At 39.5% G+C, this 22,650-nt stretch overlaps 1 protein-coding gene across 1 annotated transcript in view; it reads left to right on the plus strand.

Moving 5' to 3' along the window:
- The first annotated feature begins 12,484 nt into the window (after window positions 1-12,484).
- SLC39A10 (solute carrier family 39 member 10) overlaps window positions 12,485-22,650 on the plus strand; it is a 67,919-nt gene continuing 57,753 nt past the window's right edge. The window contains exon 1 of the mRNA XM_068407584.1: window positions 12,485-12,542. The gene's annotated coding sequence lies outside the window, so the exon portion shown is untranslated. The remainder of the gene's footprint in view (window positions 12,543-22,650) is intronic.

A 22,650-nucleotide genomic window follows, 5' to 3' on the forward strand; every position in this document is an offset into this window, starting at 1 on the left:
CCAAACCAAAATATTCAGCACTAGATAGTAGCCTGATCTGAACACTGGTGCATTCAATTTGCTTTTGATTCAGTCTCACCACTGTAACTGACAGTAGAACCAGCTCTTCTCCATTGATGCATCTACATATCATTAACATGTAGACAAGCTAGCTGAGATCAGACCCCTGTTTTTCTAAACACCATGCCCTACACAAAGCAAGACTGTAAAACCTTTGCAATACTAAGATTAAGGATGATCAACCCTTAAATAACAGTCTGTTGGGGAGTAGGCTGCTAGTTGAAATCTGAAATAAGTGAAAGCAAGTCTTTGTTCACAGGCTGGCTGAACTGTGGCTTCAGCACACAATAAAATCACAATATTTTACAAATAGCTGTCTGCCAAATGAATCACAGTAATAGTCTACGTGGACACTCTTCGTTCCCATAGTGAGGTAACACAGCTTAGAGCTTGCATGAAAAAATATATTGTGTCTTTGGAAGCAATCCGCTTCAACGTAGAAACACTGATAGTATCAAGGAAGCTGAACAGACAGCAAATGATTTTATTGCCTCTTGAATATAAAACTCAAAAGAGAGCAGAGAATCTTAGAGCATCAGGGAAATAAATTCTGGTGGTCTTTTGACTAAAACACAAGACAAATATCGTGGCAGAAGCCCCAAGAGTGAGTTCTGAAGCTTCCAGAGACATGGTATGAATGTTAGGGTCAGAAGATTTGTACAGTGAAAACTGAAAGTCTTCTTTTAAGCTACAAACTCTTAACTAGGTGAAGTTCATTTCACTGCTTCTCTCCCTAGTGAACAAGGAACATATAATTTTACACTCCATATGACAAATCTGAGGCCTTTAAAGCAATAGAGTGTGCAACGGACTGGGCAGTGAAAATCCAACATGCTTAGTTGGGGAACAGATGTGTAAAAACTTGAGTCCGTAGCCATCAAAGACTTCCATGTATGCTTATTTTATGCACATAAATAGTCTTTCTAATTTCATTGGAGTACCTCGTATGTAAGGCTAAGTAAGTCTGTGTGTGCAAGTTAAAGGTCTTGTGCTGATCCTACAGGGACTGACTACTTCTGTTGTAAAGAACTTCTTGCAAGCCTGTATTACTGCATTTAATCCTCTGTCTGTATGTGCGTTGTTATGTGACAGTGTTGCGTCCCTGCAAGCTTTCCAAAGCATTAACCCACTTCTGGGAACGCTTTATTGCTGACCATTAGGAGTCAGAAATGCGGAGAAGCAAGCTGCTGATCTACAGGTTAAAAGATTTAATAATCACAAATTTTCAGTCAAGTTGCAATAAATATTGTGGGTCTTCAGTAAGAGCAGATTGATCTTACTCTGGTATGAAGCCTAACTATAGCATATTTTTTCAGTATCATGAGCAATTATCAGCAGTAATTCTTGCTAGAGTTGCACTGAAAAAGGTGAATAAACTTTAGTAACTGGGTCTTTACTTGAAATGTAAACATACGATTTAACAGATTGCTGGAACAGATTATATATTTAAATGAAACTGAACTGTGTTACTTCTTTAGAACATTAACTGAGGTTAACAAATGCTGTATGAAGAAAAATAAATTCCCCAGAATTCTACTGTCAGCCCTTTAAAATTCATTCATCACTAATCGTATGCGACAAGTGTACAAAGAACTAACCCTAGTTGGAACAGACCTAGAAGATGGGTCCTTGATTGCCTTGGCAGGTATCTAACATTGTTTTTAAACTGAATTCTGAGCCCATCTCCCTGGTGTTGCTATGCTATTGTAAAAGTAAGGGCAATTATTGTATCAAACTTAGAACATCTGTCATCAGATGTTAAAGAATTTTAGCAGGTAGCGTGGTAGTTTATGACTTGAAGATGAACAAGGTATGAACTTGGAAAGAAATAAATTTCAAAGTACCTTCTATCTTTTAGATTCCAAAGGACTTAAAGCAAGGAAACAAAAACAACAACAAAAAGATACCACGTCCTGTTTTGTCAGTTAGTCCTGTAGTGCCAACAGCCATTACCATTCCTTCAGCCTTTCTGTCCATGTCCCCAACTGTGCTAATCATTAAGCCAAACATGATGGCTGTGTTTAGAACCTCTGTAGGAATAATTGAACCCTTACTAGAGATACTTAAACATACCTTGGTTCTTGAAACCAGTCTGTCCACGGGAAGTGGCATTGGTAACCAGACCTTGCTTTTCCTTTTTTGCTTTTTTCTTTTTATTTATCTATTATATATAAATAGTTTTGGTTTGTTTTTTAAGTAGTGATACTTTATGGATAATTGTTGAAAAGTAAAAGTAATTGTAGATGTCAGGCAGAAAAATTTAATTGAAGGAACTGAATTTTCAAACTTAAGTAGTGCTGGATTGGAAGGGCTGTTTGGGTTTTGTGTGCTTTTTTTGTTGTTGTTGTATGTATTAAAATGCCCCATAATGTTCAGTTTGTTTTTCTATTTCACAAGTAATGTTTTACTGAGAAAACTTAAGAGATCCAATAGCTTACAACAAAAGCATCATGCCCAACTGTATTTAGAATTGCTTGTACCTGTACAACAAAGTGGGGAAGTCAAAGGGGGTAGCTTTCAAATTAACTACCTGAGTCATGTGATCCAGCAAAGCTTCCGAAGAATGAAAAGTATGTTTAATCTGGTAATGACTCGTTTGATCTCTTATTACCAAAGCAACATAATCGGTGCTGATTTCTCAAGAGTTTCTCTCTCAAATCCACTTAACCTTATTCTCAATAACCTAGAAAAATTCTCCCTTACACTTTTAAAGCAAAAATTTAGGGCTGAGATTTGTCAGAACCCAGTGAAGCCCAGGCACCCAATGCCTACTGAATTCTAGTGGAAAGAAAAAGGACTGTCACAAGAGGCTTAGCCCATGTGTTGTTTTCCAGCTGTTTCATTTAAAGACACATTTGACTTTACTGTGGCTGTAACTGCCATGACAGAAAGCTCTGATGTTTCCAATAGATCTCAACAATCTAGTTATTCTCAAGTGCTGCATCTTCCTGCCACCTTGATGTTTCTCTTCTCCCCTGCCCCCCCATCTGCTGCAGCCGCTAGAAAAAGAGCCAGAAGGACATATATGCAAAGGACTGGCACCTCCAGCCTATGGCCCATCTCCATGCAAGTGAGCACAATTCGGCTCTTCTCAAGCTGTAGTGAACTCGGCAGGGAGCAGTTGTACAGGCACAGGCTTCTGATGCTGTACCACACTGCTGTCTAGGCCTGCTAAGGTTTGAGGTTTTTTGGTTTGGGGTGGGGTTTTTTTGCCTTGTGAGAAACTTGCAGCCAGTGCTCAGCCTGGCAGTCAGGGAGTGAGTTATCATTGGTACTGTGTGTCCTGCAGAAAATGGATAACCATGGTTAGTCAGTGTCTGAACAGCTCATTCATGTCATGGATTCACTAAAGAATTGAGGAGGGGGGAGAGGTTTCCTTTGTACTCTTTATCCAGCCTGTTTCAGAAGTTACCGTGTATTGTAACTGCTAGTGGCTGTGGTGTTGATGCCTTCTGCATCATAACTTATTCTATCAGTGAGGGGATCTCATTCTTAGTTATTCTATGGTGGAGATTTTTGGGGTTTGGTTTTCTTTTTTTTTTTTCCTTTATGCTGCTGGCTTGCGCTCAGTTTATAGAATCATAGAATGGTTTCGGTTGGAAGGGACCTGTAATTAGCTGTACAGTTTCAGTAGTTTTATATGGACGTATAGTTAGCTTGGACTCTTTTATCATCATAATTCAAAGTATTCCATCCTTTGCTCTCCTACTAGTTTCTCCCAAATTAGTTCATACATATATGTTGTTTGATAATTACTTATAATATATATTGTGTAAAGCTGGCAATATAGCCACTCACAGTTTCTTCTAGATTCTTCATTGAAAATAGATTTATTCTTTGTAGTTTTGGGGTTGTGGTTTGGATGTTTTGAGTTGGTTTTTCATTTGTTGTTTTTTTTTTGTTTTAATGATCCTGCTAATCCATTGTTGTTAAATCCAGATGATGCTGGCACATGGGACAACCTTTGAATGTTAGTGAAGCTATTTCTGTTCTTTTTACTTCCTTTCAGTTCAACATCACTAGAAGCTTGTAGTTTTCCCACTTATGATCAAAAGAATGTAAAAACTTTTAAACTTTTTCCTGCAATATGTCCTGCTCAGGTCTGAAATATAATATGCTACCATCATAATAGTAGGGGTTGTTGTTATTTGGGGAAATGAAAGGGCGGTATTCCACATCACTTCAACCCTCTCCCACACACACACTCTTAGTTTCGATTTCATATACCAGTTAAGGCCAACATGAATCTGAAACATGATTTGTTTTCAAATACAGATAAAAAAGACTCTAAGTTCCTATTCTTTCCCATCTACATTAGCACACAGCCTTATTTTAGTTCCTTGTACATCCTTCTTACATGCAGCTGTTAAAACATTTGTCATGAAGATTTTGCAGTCTTCGTTCTGGAGAAGCAGTGCTTAAACTCCAGCTCTCTGTAGAAATATTGGTAATGCCACAGGTTTTTCTTCATAAAAATAATATAGCAAGAGATCACTTAGAATAGCACATTCCTGGTGGAAATAAGGTGATGAAGCAATCATTTTTTTCACATAGCTCTTTGTTAATAGTAATAACAACTGCAGCTAGACTGCAGCAATCAACATTAGGATGTGGCCCTAGGCAGACTCGGCTTCTCTTCTACAACAGATTCTTCAGTCGCTCACAAAATGTAGCAAGGAGTGGTGGGAGCGATAATTTTCCTACCTTGTTGACTGCATGAGATCAACTTGCATTTCACTCCTTTCCTGCATACAGCGACCTCATCTGCAGAATGATGAGGAGAGAGGATGAGAATTGTCTTCATTATCCACGTCCTTCAAGAGTACTGCCTTACTGTGCCGTAACCTCTGTCCTCCCTCGCACATGTTCTCAATTGATAGGATCATTACCATTTGTGATAAAGTTCAATAACCATTGATGTAGACAGTGAACATAATACCTCTGTATCTTCAGATTTGTGGCTTAATCCACCTCACAGGTGACACCCCACATGGTAAAATGGTGCCCAGTTCTATGTAGAGTACTTGTCTTCAACTTATCATTTGGGGCAACTGTTTTGAATAGTAAAGCTTCCTGTATTGAAAGAAATCAAATTAATGTGTGTGCATGTTTGTGTGTGGCTATCACTTGCTAGTTTGCTGTCTTGCAAACCCATATGTGTGCTATGTTACATCAGTTTTTATGTCTAAACATATCACATAAAATTCTCAGTTAACAATGGTCATGAGCTGCAGAGCTCCAATCCATAGCTAAGATTAACACAGCTCACAGCTGAAGAGTTGCTTAGATTTTGTTCAGGCCCCTCTCAAATAAGTCCATGCTAATAGCAGTTTTCTGCCTTTTTTCTGCTGCCACTCACACAAAGTATTTACAATACTTGCTTACCCTGGGGCTTGGGAGGGAAGCGGTCTTTCCAGCCAAACTGCTGTGTTAGCCTTTAATCAGCTGTCAGGAGGAGCCAAAGTTAAAACTTTTACTTTTTTTCTAGATTGATGACTTCCTGGTTTCCCTTCATTCTTTGTTTCTTGCTTACAATCCCAAACCTGTGCTTTTGGATCCACTGAGCACCAAAGGTACATGGGGCTTCAGAGGCCCATGCAGCAAAGACTGTTTATCTTTTGAACTTAGGGGCTAAAGAGAACAGCAAAGGCTAATCAGAAGCCCAGCTGTTGGACTACCCTGCTTTTATCAAAATGTTTCTAGTCTATTTGTAGTGGAGAAAGTCTAAAACATATAAATTGATCAGTAGATTTAAAAGCCTGATGGATTCTCTTTCTTTGAAGCTTTTCCCAAAGCTGTCTTTCCTAAAAGCACAGGATAACTTTGGAAACTGCAGAAATAGAATCACAGAATGGTTTGGTTTGGAAGGGACCTTAAAGATCATCTAGTTCCAACCCATCTGCCATGGGCAGGAGCACTTTCCACTAGACCAGGTTGCTCAAAGCCCCATCCAACCTGGCCTTGAACACTTCCAGGGAGGGGGCAGCCACAACTTCTCTGGGCAACCTGGACCAGTGTCTCACCACCCTCACAGCAAAGAATTTCTTCCTAACATCTAATCTGAAGCTCCCTTCTTTCAGTTTAAAACCGTTCCCCCTCGTCCTGTCACTACACGCCCTTGTAAAAAGTCCCTCTCCAGCTTTCCTGTAGGCCCCCTTCAGGTACTGGAAGGCTGCTATAAGGTCTCCTCGGAGCCTTCTCTTCTCCAAACTGAACAGTCCCAACTCTCTCAGTCTGTCTTCACAGGAGAAGTGCTCCAGCAATCCGATCATCTTCGTGGCCCTTCTCTGGACTCGGCCCAATGGGTCCATGTTCATGTTGGGGGCCCCAGAGCTGGATGTAGTACTCCAGGTGGGTCTCATGAGAGCAGAGTAGAGGGGGAGAATCACCTCCCTCGGTCACACTTCTTTTGATGCAGCCCAGGATATGGTTGGATTTCTGGGCTGCAAGTGCACATTGCCAGCTCATGTTGAACTTCTCATCAAACATCACCCCCAAGTCCTTCTCCTCAGGGCTGCTCTCAATCCATTCTCTGCCCAGCCTGTATTTTTGCTTGGGATTTCCCCGACCCATGTGCAGGACCTTGCACTTGGCCTTGTTGAACTTCATGCAGTTCATGCTGCCTTCAAGCTTGCTACAGCTCCATCCAGTCTGCAGCAGAGCTAGTACTTGTGCTGTTTCTATCTTCTTTCTGTTTTGGACATGCTAGAAGGAGATTGAGAGTCTAAAGAAGTGACATCTCAGTAAAATTCTCAGCAAAAATTCCTGCACTCTGACAGGGCTCTTCCACTACCTCTGAAACTGCCTCTCTGTGAGCATGATACTGGTTTAGCTCCACCTGTCTCTTAGTAGCATGATAGGCATGACCTTCCTATTGGCAGGCACTCAGGCTTCATATAAGAAAGGACATATTCCATAAAATAAAAATGATAGTCATAAACTTGGGGAAACAACCTGGGCCGGGGGGGGAGTTTTCTAACTGAAGGGAAGAAAATGTCTTCACTGGAAGATATTTTCAGTTTTGCCAGGAATCACCTCTCTCTTCCTAATCATTAACCAAAGTATCCACAACTAAAATCCGTTGCCTGCACTGTCCTCTCTGTCCCCTACATCCAGTCACAACCAAAAGCAATGAGTAGCAGCTACTAATTCCAGTCCCACAGAGCCACACTTCCCCAGCTACACTGCCTTCAGTTCCAGTACTGGCCTCAGGATCTTTGCACTATGTTCCAGGATATAATGTAGACAAGTCCTCAAATCATCACACTGCCTCGTCTTGAACAGGAGGCTTTTCCTTCCTGATTTAGGATCATTGATTGCTTTTTCCTGAATCTCTCTTTCATAGACTGGTCCTTTTTCCTAATTCGAAAGTTGGAAATGTTGTCAAGAGTATATTCCTGCAGAGAAGGACAAGATAAGTTAATGTACAGTGCCACTAAATCTAGTGGCCTCGCTAAACTTATTATGAACATACGCAGTTTGCAGTGACTGCTTTTTAATTCAGCTGATTAAAGAGCCTGCAAACAAATATGCAACGTTTAAACTGTGTATATATATGGGTGTCAATTTTAAGGATGGAAGAGAGCCTAGAAAATTCTTAAACTATACAAGCTTCTTAACTAGGCTTCACAAACTACCTTCCCCTTGGCCTTGGGCCCAGTGTAACCATGTTATGATCGCTTGGCGTGAAACTGTGTCTCTGATGGCTTAATTCTTCTGTGAATGACTAACACTTCACCAGAAACTTTATTTAAGCACAGAAGAATGGATGACCTTCAAACAAACAATTTTTGAGTACCTGAGAACCTGGCTGGGAACTGTACTGGAAGGGTGCGGAGCTGGGCATTGTATCATGAGCACTGTTACTTCCTTTTATCTTGCACCTCATGTTGTCCTCGGGCCCTCTCTGATCAGTGTCACTACAAAGGGCTTCACAGCCTGGTTGCAAACCAGATTATTTCTTGCAGCCTTTCAAAGTGGTTTGCCAGGTGGTGGTTTTCTTGCCAAAAGGGAGGCTAAGCTTAGCTCCTGGGTTCCTGTTGACTTCCAGACTCACCAGGAATTGGATGATGCCAAATGCCCTCTGAGTTCTGAGTAAATAAGAAAGATGCATCCTTGGTTACCAAATGTTTATTATCTACCATTACCCTTTAGCTGCTCCTTGGTAAAATACATAAATGGCTGTGATGCTTGCGGGGAATGCCGAAGAGGAAAACAAACATTTCCATGTTCATGTGAGCCATTTCCTTGCTCACAAAAGCCTAAGTTCCAAATACACTATTAACATGATGTTTTAACGCTAATGTTGCTGCTTTCTGCATAGGAGTGAACTAAGCTTTGCATTACTGTGGGGAAATACGTGTCTGGTCTGCAAAGGGAAGCGAAGATATCAGCAGTAACACCTGCACAATTCGGAAATCCCCTTTCCTCCAAACCAGGCTGCCCAGAGAGGTTGTGGAGTCTCCTTCTCTGGAGACATTCAAAACCCGCCTGGACGCGTTCCTGTGTGATATGGTCTAGGCAGTCCTGCTCCGGCAGGGGGATTGGACTAGATGATCTTTCGAGGTCCCTTCCAATCCCTAATGTTCTGTGATTCTGTGATCAATAACCTTGCACGCTAGGTGCTTTCTCTGTCAAAAAAAGTAACTTTTACAGGGACAGCTACTGACTGTCAGTCAGCTCAAACCAAAGAGCTGCTGGATGAGAGGAGGTGAATCTGGCACCCTCCTCTCCTTGAGAATCTGCTGAAGCCCCCGATTTCAGTTGCAGTGCTCTTGCTGCTGCTGGGCATCACAACTCTTCTTTGACTCCACTATATGCCATTAATTACTCTGTTCCCTTCCTTCAGTGCTAATTAGCCAAACTCAGGTGCAACACTGCTGAGTGAAGCAGCTCCAGGTATAGGCTCTGTGGAGATGACTTTGTCCTCAGAAAATAGTGTGACTTTAATCACACTCTGTAGGTGAGTTAAGGCTACTGTGTTCCTAATTTAGGTGATTAATATGGGTCACTGTTAGTCAACTTGGTGGGAGGTGGTTCTAACAGCTTGGGATCTTACTGAACTTCAGTACTTCTGCTGGTGGGTGTTCCAGTGAAAAAACAGGGAACACTTACAATTTTGGGATCCTTCAACACTGGGATTCCTGGTTGTGAAATGCAGAGGTATTGCAAAAGGTGCACTTGATAATAAGTATATTCACTATCAAATGCATACCCTGCAGCATGGTGTTCTTTCCAATAAAACAGGCAGTAACAAAACCAGATTGCACTGGATAGGGAGTGTTCAGCAGCCCAAACTGGATTTTGGCAGGAAGAACACCACAAACAGGAACATGCCCCTTCTTGCAAATAAAAAAAAAAGTCAGAAAAAGACATTAAATTGTTAATGACCATATATAATCAGAACTTTGGTCTTGATTCCAAGAAAAGGCACCTCAAGCCATTTGTTGATATCTCAAAAGCAGGCACAGGCATTGGTTTAATACTGGCACGGACTAAGTTTAACGATGCTGTCTGCTGCTGGTTCTCCCATTTTGTTTAACCTGTGCCTGCCTACTTAATCTTCAAAATCTAAGAGGGTGTTTGGTTTTTATTGATAACCAAAGTCCCTTATGGTTTTTAAATTCATTATACAAAACAGATACTAACCCTCTGTTCTTCAAGAAAGGGTGTTCCATGGTAGTAAGAGGCAGTATGGTTAAATTAGAGTTATTATTCTATTAATAACTATTCTAATTATTCTATTAATTAGAATTATCCTTCAGACAGCTAAAAATGGCTTCCAGGGCTGTAGTTTTAGGGTATGTAGTTTTTTTGTTGAACAACTACAGAACTCCTGTCAGCTGGCAAATGCAAGGAGAATTATCAGGCCAACTGAATGACAAGGAAGGGAAAGATTCAACAGAAGCAAACTGAGGCATTGAAATGACTGGGATTATGGTAAAAGTAAAATACTAGGTGTCGTCAGAATTCAGGCCTTAAGTAACAGTTTTGATAGTGATGTAAAGGGTTCCTTCTTCCTAGGCATTTTGAAATACATTTACATCTTAAGTCTCTTTTGTGTTGTAGTTCAGAAAAAGGGTTGTATTCGAGGGAGATCTAAAAAAGTACAAAATCAGGCCACTGCTGCTGTTTGTTATGCAAGAGGCAACTCAGGCATTTCTTTGCTGTAATCCACCCTCCTTTCATAGTGATATTCTCCCTAATCACTTTGGCCATTTTAGGTGTATCATGAACAGAAGATGTGTCTATTTTTACTTCCACTGCACTCACATATCTTTTGTTTCGTTCTCATCAGCAAATATCTATTGATTGGTCCTATCTCGTTGTTTTACATTTATCTGCATTAAAATGTGTGTCACTCATTACCTCAGGGCTTGTACATAAATTAAAGTCTCTTACATCCAGCAGTTTTATTCTTTATGGTTATTGTGTCACCTAGAAATAAAATTATGTTTCGTTTATAGCAGATACTTGAATTTCTATCCCTTAACTATCTCTTTGTTCAGTCAGACAATTTTTGCAATTAGATTGTGTTGAAGTCCCATGAGTTTGACAAAATAATTGCAATCAGAACGTTCTTCTCCTTCCAAACTTGAGGGACCTAGAAATTGGAAAACCTCTTTTTTTTTTTTTTTTTTTCCAAGGAAAAAAAAGTTTCTGACCCTTTCTAAAAGAGCTTTGAGAGTTATTTAGATAGAAAACTCACAGGTTTACAAGCCTGAGCTGCATCAGCCTTACCCTGTAATAAAAGTCTAGCACCTAGAAGGCAGTTCATATTCAAATGGAAATTTCTAGTGAGCTACTTGTTATTGTTTTCTATCCTAGGAGTCTACTTGAAAGAAAATCTTTGAGCAGTCCTGCTAACTGCTCTGTAATCATAATGATTTTTTACTTCTCAGAGTACTAAAATATTCTATATGTAGGTATGTTCACATTAATATTCCATGTAGTTTAAAAATCTTACCATACATAATTTCTTGTAATAAGACGTTCACAGCAAAATGTTAAATTATATTAAGAATGCATTAGTGCAAAAATGAAAGGTAAATTTGAGTATCTTGCTAATTAATGCTGATCTGTAATCTTTGCCTAATAGATAAGTAATAAGCCTCCCCAAAACAGTTGCATCGGGTTTCTAGCATTTTATCCAACTAGGATAAACCAAATGCTACTATTATTTGACTTTGTAATCAGATGATTATACAAATCCAAAGCCCACTGATGCTTCTAGAAGGACTTGCATAGGCAAGTGTCTCACATGTAGTACTGAGACCTTCCTGGATGGAGGAACACCCTTTCCTACGTGCCTCTCTTCTGTCCAACAGAATCCATCCCCTTTGGCCAACCACCGCTATTGTCCCTCCAGACTGACACACGGCCCAGTGGGTGCATCGCTGCCCACCGGCTGCAGCTACTCTGCCAGGCGGAGAGGTGGCGGTGATTGTTTATTCCTGGTGTGAAAAGTGCTGCTTTGGTGCTTGACTGGTAACAGCTTCCGGGGATAATGTGAATTAGATGGTGAAAAGAACTTGAAACTAGATTAGGAGCATCTGAAAACAGACTTTAAAATGTGGCACAGAATAGCCTGACTTCAGTTCCCAGCCATGTCGCTTTTCACATGCCTAACTCTATCCCAGTTGAACAATTAAATATTTAGCACTAAAATATGGTTTTGTAAAGGGGAGAGTTTAATTTTAATTTGTTTCACTTACCTATACAAATAATTCCAACCTACAGACCAGTTGTCCTGGTTTGAATAATGTGCATGTTTAACACAGCAAAACACGTGTTTCTAAACTTAGCTTGCCATGTTGGAACAACTTATTAAGACAGACAGATATTTAATATGTATTTGGTATCTTAAATATCTACAGCTGATAACTAAAGTTTATCATACTAATTCTATTTAGTTAAATGTGTAGGTTTTCCAGCAGAAACACAAAGAATATTAGTATCATGTCTGAACAAACTACCTGTAATTACTTCCTGTCAAAACTAACATAAAAGCAACGGGAAACAAGTTAACTCTCTTTATTCTTTGATTATTTGATGTTCTATTGTCTGATGCAAGGAAAAAAAACAGGAAATAATTTACTACTACCATAATCTTATTTCTGTAGTGCAGAAATTACTTCACAATTACGTAACTGTGTCCTTTGCACACTTTGGTGTCTTTTGTTTGTAAATCATCTCAAGGGAATCCACAAAGCTGCTACTGGCAGTCAGGGAGGCAGGGATTTTACGTTATTTTCATGACAAGGCTTTTCCCAAAAGTGCCCTGTTTCATGGTCACTTCCTGGTAGCAGTCCCATTTGATAAACATCCTCCACGTGTTTTGGACCTTCTTGTACATAAAATGTTACCCCAGTAGTCTGCTGTGGCACTGCTGCTTAGGGAATGTTTTACATATATTAGAGTAAGATCTCTAGTCTCTTTTCTCCCCCTGTGAAGACAGAGTCCAGTCATCTCCAGGATAGCCAGTAAGTATAACAGGATATTTCATTTCTTTCGGTTATCCTAGCTGAGCAGACAGTATGTTACCAGACAATGAAATGGTGAAATATAACAAACTTCTACAGAATTGTTAAGAAAGCTGCTGATGCAGAGCAAGAATTTGAGTCTGCTCCAGTCGCCCTAACTCTAAGTCTGTGGGTGTAAACCTGAGGGCAGAATTTGTTTACTTTATTAAACCAGGAGTTACAGGAAGTCATTTAGCTTTTGCTGTCCCACAGACTGTTTATGAATTGTCAGGGGGACCAAAGAGAAGAGAAGTATTCCTTCAGCTTGTGAACAGAAGCAATAAACCTAGAAATGTAGGATTATATAATAAATGTAGGATTATATAATAAACCTAGAAATGTAGGAGAAGGAGTCTCCTTCTCTGGAGACATTCAAAACCTGCCTGGACACGTTCCTGTGTGATATGGTCTAGGCAATCCTGCTCCGGCAGGGGGATTGGACTAGATGATCTTTCGAGGTCCCTTCCAATCCCTAACATTCTGTGATTCTGTGATATATTTTCAGATTAAAATTTGTTGTGGGCATAAAATTACACTCCCAGGAAGCTGATTCATAAGTGGGAACCATAATATCAGACGTAATAATGACATTGGACTATCTCTTTTATTAATTCAGAAGTGTTGCAAGTTTTGCAACCTCTTCACATAGGAGGGTTGGGTGTTAAAGCTTAAACAGTGCAGGCAGTATGAAAGTCTGTTGCACACTAAATGCACTCAGCAGCTCGATAAATAGCTTTTAGGTGTGCTACCAGTGTGTATCATTTACTTTGTAAAATAGGCAGTTTGATCAGTAAAGATCACGGCTGAGGGAGCTGGGGTTGTTTAGCCTGGAGAAGAGGAGGCTCAGAGGTGACCTTATTGCAGTCTACAACTACCTGAAGGGAGGTTGTAGTGGAGTGGGAGTCAGCTTCTTCTCCCAGGCAACTAGCGATAGGACAAGAGGACACAGCCTCAAGCTTCGCCAGGGGAGATTCAGGTTGGACATTAGGAAGCACTTCTTCTCAGAAAGGGTCATTAGACATTGGAACGGGCTACTCAGGGAGGTGGTGGAGTCACCATCTCTGGATGTGTTTAAGACAAGACTGGACATGGCACTTAGTGCCATGGTGTAGTTGACATGGTGGTGTCAGGGCAATGGTTGGACTCAATGATCCCAGAGGTCTCTTCCAATCTGATTGATTCTGTGATTCTGTGACGTTCTGGATGATCAGAAAAAAGAGTAGACATGTACGGAATTAGTGAAGAATACAGCTGAATCGGGCGTGTTAAGCAGTCATGAATGAGAGAACTGTGCTGTTAGTGTGATCATCACCAGTGTTTAACTGACACATCATAACTGTTTTCCCACCATTCATGTATACGGTGCTAACGGCATACACTCAGAAGAAACTCAAAAGAAACAATTAAATTACATTATTTCCTCTTGAACTGTTCTTTAGAGTTGTTTAGACAGTGAACAGAAGAATAGTAATGTGAAAGTGGTAGAGTAGAAGACAACTTAGCTGTCCAAACGATTCACCAAACACCTTCATTTAAAAAAGGGTTATGGTAAATTTATTACACTCTTATCAGGCAATGAATGTTATATAGTGTGCTTAAAAGTGGGTTTTTCAGATTAATAAATATGTTATATAATAGAAAACTTAATTCGCCAGTGATGGATCATCAGTAACTAAAGCCAAGCAAGGGTTAGGGGTGCCACCTCAAATTAGATATCAGATCTAGGGGTGGCAAGATCATGGTGTCCTCTAAAAACAATTTTTGGAGGGAAATCATTTGGGGTGCAGTAGGGGTAGTCTTCCCAAACCCATTTTTACAAAATGCTGCAGTGTTTGATTTCAGATAAGATCTGATCTTGGATAAACTGCAAGTAAATTGAGTTATGCAATTATATCAAATAAGACTGGCAAGTTACATATGCGTGTAAAATATCAGGTTGCATGATAAGCTGTGTGAAAAAAGCATCAGCCTGGGTCTTGAGTTGCTTGACAAGAAAGGGCGTTTTGCATCACAGCAGGTTAAAACTTTAGGGTTCTGGAGCACCACTAACATAATCTGTTTATGGTCTAGGCAGGTGATGATTGCTCCTGGATAGGCCTAAGGGAAGTGAACATTTTGAAAGCATAAAGGGGCGCTCAGTGGCAAGGAGGGAGAAAGTCTGAAGTTACCTGGGACCAAATAAATATCAATAAATCTTTCTCAGCAGGGTGGAGTGAGGAGGCAGCCTTGAATCTTAACTTCCCAAGAAGGGTGTTGGTAGTACAAAAAAGGAAGGATTCCCAACGCTAGGCTCCCTGAATGCCTCAGGATATGCAAAAGGACGGAATCTCTGAACACCTATGTTAAGAATCTAACAGCATGTTGGCTGGATAGAAGGGAAGCAGAAGAAACTTCTGGTCTTGCGATAAGTAGATTTTGTATGGTTCCCACTCATTTCTGTCTGTCTGTAAGTGCTTTGTATGTAATTCAGTTATCTATTTTGGGGGTTGTATAAACAATCTTGTTCCTTGCTCTTAAATAACCTAGATTTTAATGACTTCAAGACACGTAATATCAAGGTATTCCACCCTTTACAGGCATGTTAAACTTTACACTGGGATGCTGGACCATTTTCATAATGTGCCTTCCCCCCTCAGCTCCAATATGACTCCAAGGTGTCCAAAGGGTAATCATGTGTACCTCTGTTCAGGTGCACGGGCTACTGTAGAGATGACAGTTCAGAGCTGTGGGTCAAAGGAACACCTTTGAATTGGCAGCATCAGCCAAGAAGCTCCTTGGTATACATTAAGATAGTGGGGCCTGTGCAACAAGTAATGTTTAGTGTTTCCTGTTAGTAAATTATGGCAGCTTTCTGCTCAGTGTGTCAGCTGCTATGAGTAGTATTCCACAACGCATAGGAACATGGGTTGTATTTTAGGGAGAGGATACACTGACTTAGGCATTGAAACATTCACCACATATATTCTTTTTGAGCGTCTAGTCCTAGGTGATATAGAGGGTTTCAAAAGTGTTATCACCTTGCATAGATCATGCCCGCATAAATCTTTTTAACATTTACTTCTATTTGATGAATATTCAGGCTCCTCACCCAAACTGGTAACTAATATTGTAGCAATTTTACCTACAATACCAAAGGTACAGATTAATCAATAACACCCTATTTGAAAATTATGTCTTTTGGCAACTTTCAGGGGATTCAGGAGCAAAGTCATAATCAAAGAGGGGTTTAGGGTTTTTTTTTTCCCTGAACTGGAACTGTACAAACTCAAATCCTAATCAAAATTGATCACGATAAATTTTAAAGAGTATCTCGCCTGTTAACATGTCTCCTTAAGGTTTCAAGCACTACTTGTTTTTCACTCTAGCAAACTTGTTCTTTTAAGGTCACTGCACTTAAAACCTTCCCATGACTTTTTCCCTAATCACTTTTGCTGTCTCTTTCTCAGTTCCCTTTTTCTTTTCACCTCATATTTGCATTTTTAAAATCTATTCATATTCATCCAATTTACACCCTCATCTTTATTCCAGAATACCTATTGCCTTTATGATTTCTTACTTGGTCCAACAGACATATCTTTTTTTTTTTTTTTTTTTTCCCCTGCCATCATTTGGTCTGTTCTCATCATTATTCTCTCTGCCTCATTCTATTAAGCTTCCATTTGAACGCTAATATGTCATTCCGTGCGCAACTGTGTTAAAGAAGTACTGGCCATTAAATTATTTTAAAGTAATAGGCATGAGCTGTACTCCTTTCTTCTAAAGAAAATTAGGCTTTATTGTCAAGGAGACAGAGTGGAATTGACTGTCAGAAATTCTATATTGTGTTTCCAGTTGTGCATCTGTCCTGGTATGTAACTAACCAGGATTTGCTTGTGCTTCTAATTTCAACCTGCAAGCGTACGTATTACAATGCTTGTCTTAATTCTTGCTAGTGTATTTTAATTATTTGATTCAAGTCTTGTTCCTCAGACCAGTTGAAATTATAATACTAATTCACTATGTTTAACTTTGAAGCACTAAGTGCACTTTTAGGTTCATCCAGGAAATCTACTAAAAATCAAAGGCAGTAATTTTTTTTAATAGTAAATGTATTAAATGGCTTCTAGGTTTTGCATCTCCTTTCTCATCACTGATCTTAAGTCACTTTTACTGCCTCTGCATGGGGCTGCAGTAGCATCAGAAATGACAATGTGCTGTTCTTTTTTTATGTCATCATTTATAATGCAGTTAATATTAAATTGAAATGTCAAGTTAATGTTCATTGTCCAAAACAAGATCATCTAGATATCACTGGAAGAGAGGTCTAGAAAATATTTTTCCTTTATATTCCTACTAGTTAAGGCTCAGTTTTCCATTCTAATTAGTGTGAAAAGACAACTTCTTTGAAGTTTTCTGCAGGTTGAATGGCCTGTCTGCCCAAAGCTGACTTCAAGAGGAAGACTGGAATTGCTCTATCTTCCTCATCTTGTCTGGAGAGAAGTGGCCTGTATGGAAACTCTGTCACACTTCAGGGTTACTGTCTGCCAGTATAGGATGTCTGTGAGGATGGTATTGCAAGAGCATCCTTTGCTACGTCACACAATAAATGTGACACATGTAGGGAACATCAGACTTCTTGCATGTAAGCTGCAATAGGATGCCTACTCAATGGATGCCACAAATTTCCAGATAGAAGCCAATCATGGGTGAAAGAGCTCATGTTATTGCATGTATCTGCAATAACTGCATATGAGAAGGAGCTCTGAAGTCTTTCACTGATAATGGGACCAATATATGCAAGTTGTTCATTCACTCAAACAAGGTTTTCTCTAGGAGCAGAAGACTCTCCTGGAAAGCATGAAAGTAAGATTCGCCTGATCGTCTCACACTGGTAGGGCTTGCAGGAGATCTCCATGATTGTAATGCATGGATATTAAGAGTATTAGAAAGTTTGCCATTGCTGAGGAAGTTCTCTATTGCTAAAGCAACTTCTTAAATTTATTCCTAGAGACAGGACAGTGAGAGAAATCTAGGAGAAGGAATCTTAATCTTGTCAGGGCCTGAATATTGGGAAGAGGGGCGTATGAATGACAGATAGCTAGAACTGCTTTCCAAGAGCTTCAGGGACATTATTGTACAGTAGGAAAACTGCCAAAGCTGAAGATAAAAAGGGTCTCTCATAACCTGCGTCACTTTGAAAATTGGCTAAATGTGCCAAATGAGTTACTTTGATGTTCTCAGATACTTCCTTTCAGGCATTCTTCCAGCTCAGTAATACCTTCTGAATTTTCCCTAAAATACTGCTTCAACATATCTGCCATCCACCTTTGCAAAGGGGAGGGGAGGTGGGAGCAGAAAGCTTTTTGATGCTGCCAGTTCCTTCAGGCACCTGACTAAAGTGACACTCGTCTGTTCCAGATTAGTTTCCATTTTGCCTCTCTTCAGGTCTAAGCTTTTATTTTCTTCTATTAAAGCTGTGAACATATAATCACGTGCATTTTTCACCTCTTTAATTTTGTCTGAAACTGATTCTGACCCTTTAGTTTTAATTACCCTCAGACAATCTTGAACTACATTTAAAACCCTCTGTGAGGCAAGCCCATGCTGTACATCTTAATTGTCTTTTTCAAATCGAGGATTCCTGCCATCCAGACTTCAGATATATTTGAACTGCATCCTGAAATAGAGGTTTGTAGTTAACACCCACCCCCTCACCCCCAAAAAAGTCTTTCTATAGAGCAGTATCTCCAGTTAATAAGAACCCTCTTCCAGTTCAGATGTGGAGTAGCTAGTAGACGGTTACCCCTTCAATTCTCTCAGGACAGAAGTGAGGGCAAGGCAGTGCATATAGCTCAGAGAATTAGTTGTTCACTTTGTGCCTTTCTTCTATTATGATTTTCAAATGTGTACTCACCAGTATAACCAAATTGGGCTCACAAGAGCAATTAGATTAGCAGAATTTCAAAACTCATGGCTTTTTATTACTATATCTGTCTTGTCTTGGCCAAGAAGAGTCATTATTATAACTCCATCTGGATGAAGGATGCTTATCACCTCTTCAACAGTTTGTTCACTGTTATCTCTATCAGTATGCATTCCCATACCCTCCCCCAGTTTCTTATCACTGGCTGCTAGCTCTGGAGGAAAACAGCAAGAGGTGAGGATTAATGGGAGAGTTCAATTAGCCCACTTTCACACACCACCTTCAGTAAATCTACACCTGAATAGAAGTCTTCAGTAGCCAGAGGAAAGAACAGAAGGTAAAACTGGTAGCTCAAGAGGGGCAGATCTGTGACTGACTCCCCAGGTGAAGGACATTGCAGGTATGCTCTAAGTCCATTTCCTCTCTTACTGTAGGGGAATGTCAGACGTAATGCTACTCGATCCATATCTCTCTGGTGTCATTATTGGCTTAACCTTAGACCTTCCTCTCTCATACAAAAGAAGAAAGCACCCTGGCTTTGCACAGATGGGGTGTCAATCCTCTACCATGAAGCACTACTGTTACTGCAAGAAGAAACCTCATGCTGATAGTGGAATTAAGCTGGTCTGAAGATACAACATCCAGCATCTTCTCTTTAACAGAGAAAGACAGATAACTGCTGGAATTAAAAACCCAGCTTTACTGCCTGAAAGGGTTTTTCTTTTTCCTATATTTCGCTCTGTGTCCAAAAATTCAACCTGAAAAATTTAGACCTTTAACAATCTGTTGTGATGACCATAATAAAAGCAAATCTTGTGCATCTTTGTCAATGCTAAATAAATATCTCCTTACTATTTTTTCTATTTATTCTTGAAGCGTTAGGTAAGTCATTATTAACCCAAATCACTATGCTTGAAAACATTAAATTATCCCCCATAAGTAAATGGAAACCATCCCAAAGAATTCACAGGACACTGAAACAGGAAAAAAACCTGTTATTATTATAGTGTACCTTTGCGTATTTTGGGGAATGCTGTAGGAAGTGGTCTTATGTTTCACCTAAAGTAATTAAAATACTTAAAGGGTACTTTGGATGGTTTTTTTTAATGTTGCCATTTTAAATTGGTGTGCAGCTTAGAGTTGAGTGTACGAATAAATGTTCTAAGTAAGAAAATAGAAGAAAATACCATCATCAATTTTAGTTAATGTGAGAGGAATCCTCAACCAAACCAGTTACTCCCACAACAGATATCCTGCTCTGGAAAGAGCATGGTAATTTATGCTTGACAATACAGAGTTAAATGCAAGGATTTTTCAGATTTATAGCAGATAAATTGAGAGGCTATCATTTATTTTCAGGTTATTGGTCATTAATCTATCTGGTAAAACCCCAACCTTCTAATAAAAACCTGTTCATATGAGAAGTGTCAATCAATGGAGACAGAGTCTATTAACAAACTGAATGCTGTGTACCTAATTAGGTTTGGCTGAGATAACTGCTCTCTGAACGTGTCTTCCTGTGCTTCAGCTAGAAAGCCATCCTTGGGGCACAGCTAGTTTTCTGTTCCTGCTGTGCTGCCTTAATCAAGTAAGCTTCCACCTCTGAGCTCATTAAAATATTTTTTTTTTCCTTAATTACAAGATGCTTGCTCCATTCGTCTGCAAGATCGTATACCCTGATTCCATCTCTGCATTAAGCGTTTTTAGATTTGGGCATATCTAAGCTTTAGTGAAACAGAATCAGAATCAATTTTGACTGTGAGTAAGTGGAGAGATTTGATCCCTGGAAAAGGAGCTGTGCTAGTTTGAGTTAAAGCTAATAAGACATTCTTGTAAGGCTTCAGACATTGCTGGAGTAATGATGACTTAGATATGGAAAAGGTGTTTGTCCAGATTAATACTTTTTCCTATCAGAATTATTATATACTGCCTTGAAGACATTAAGCATAGAATGACAATAGTTAGACCCAGTTCTTTTTTACCCAAATTCAAGGGAGCATCAGGTTTTGGGTTTAGCTAACCTCCTAACATCATGCACTGTAGCTAGAAAAGTGGCACTGGGCTTTGATTCCCGGTGTCAGCAGTCTTTGGGTATCACAGTCTAGGTGTTTTGGTCTTATGTAAATGGTCATGACTTCACTTGCCATGCTGCATAACATCATCTGAAACACTTTTTAAAAATTCATATAAAAAATTGCAAAGGTCAGACTAAAATGGCATAGTCAGTCAAATGTGAGGCAGCTTCAAATATTCTGCAGTCCAGCTTTAAGTCTACTGTCATATCTCAGGAATTCTGTGAACCCAGTATCAATGGTTTCTGTTTAGTGTGCTGCACTGCTGTTCAAACAAGAAAACTGAGTAGCTAAGCTAAATAGTTATCTAATACTTTTGATCTTAAAAATTAGGAGGGAAAGATGACCAAAAGAACTGGCTGAACAACATTGTATTTAGTCTTGCAAAGATGAATGAACAGAGTGCTGCTATTCCTTTCGGCACATTCTCATGAAATCTCAGAGAACTCATTGCTGGTTCAGGCTTTGTGTGTCTGGGGAAAGAAAAAAGAAAAAAAGGTATTACATTTAAGTTTCTAAGTAGTGTTTTGTTTGTAAAACAAAGTGCCTTTTCTGGTAATAGGCATTACTCCAATTCCAGCACTACAGCATTGGAGCTGGAATTACACGTGTTACAAATACAATTTGTCAAATTTATATGGTGCCACTCAGTAGCTCTAAATGTAGGTTTTGCTTCCTATAGATCTAGAACCAAGAGATTTTGGTGGATTTGAAATTTAGCAAATTGGTAACATAAGCACAGAGTCATGACAAGAAAATGATCTAAACTTCTGCAAAAATACAAGTACCCATGCTTTTGGGCATATCACAATCTATCTCTGTATTTAGTTCATATTATTTATTCTCTTTTATGTATCTTTTTACTTATCGTGGTAGGTTGCTTGTTTATTTTACTTTGAACTTTTGGGGGAAGGGGCCTGTGCTTAATTTATGTGTGGGAACAGGCTAGTACATGCAGCTCAGTGGGTTTGGAACCTCAGCTCTTGCCTTCTTGACATTAGGTATGGCAGTGGCTTCATTCACCTGCTACCCTTGCTGATTCCAGTCAGACTTTTCCTACAGCTGATCTACAGCAGTGAGCCCCAAAACGGCAAAGGAAAAATTTCTACTAAGTGGCAAAACAAGAACAACTCGCTCTTAAATTTAATGTTTTAAGTCAATCCCCGCAGCACAGAAATAGAAAGGTTTTTCTTCATGTAGAATTGTCATTATGAGTAAACTGGACTTAATTATAGGCTAATAACGTGAACATGAGCAAACAAAGGCAAAACAAAGAGGCATTGTATTTTTAAGGGAGACTGCATAACTTCTGGAGTATCTATACCGCATATAGCTGTTGACACTGAATCTTGAGAAACAAAACTAACTTTTAAGTTTAATCCAGAGTTTATTGAAGTGAGAATATTAATTTTAGTAGATTTTGCATCACCTGTTTTGTATACTGCTTTTCTCATAGAGCCACATAATATTTGGGGGTAGTATACATATGCTTCTCTGCATACTAGTAACTAAATGTTACTATCAAATAGAGGAAGAAACAATGTCATCTTGGTTCATACTGAATTCAGCATGTATGAAGCATTTCATAAAAAAGCGGGTTTGTTATGTTGTTATGGTTGCTGTTATGATGTCACATACCTGGCAGAGATGACTTGTTTGGTTTTTTTTTTAATGTGTGTGCAATGTACCTAAAGAAATAACGTGGCTTTCAAAATGCCTGGCTTCTAGACTCTAGGACTTCCCCAGTTACGGCAGAATCTGGAAAAGATCTAAATGCTTGGTAGTCTCACAGCAGGAAACATCCCCTCCCCCCCATTCACACGCACACCAGCTTCATGTCCTGCCACTCTCTACCTTCCATAACAAATGCTCTTGTCCTAATTTGGTGTATGGTCACGACCACATTTTTCAGTAATGATTGTGACATGCAAAGGACATGATTCAGCAAGACCCTAAAGCATGTGCCTCACTCATAGCACATTTACATTCCCATTGATTTGAAAGGAGCTACTAAGCAACTGAGTAGAGGTAAATACTTGCCTGTGTCAAGCCAGCAATATGTTTTAAACTCTTGAATTGGATCCTGATAAAGGAT

Source organism: Nyctibius grandis, chromosome 9, assembly GCF_013368605.1.
Source record: "Nyctibius grandis isolate bNycGra1 chromosome 9, bNycGra1.pri, whole genome shotgun sequence".
Lineage (NCBI taxonomy): Eukaryota > Metazoa > Chordata > Aves > Nyctibiiformes > Nyctibiidae > Nyctibius > Nyctibius grandis.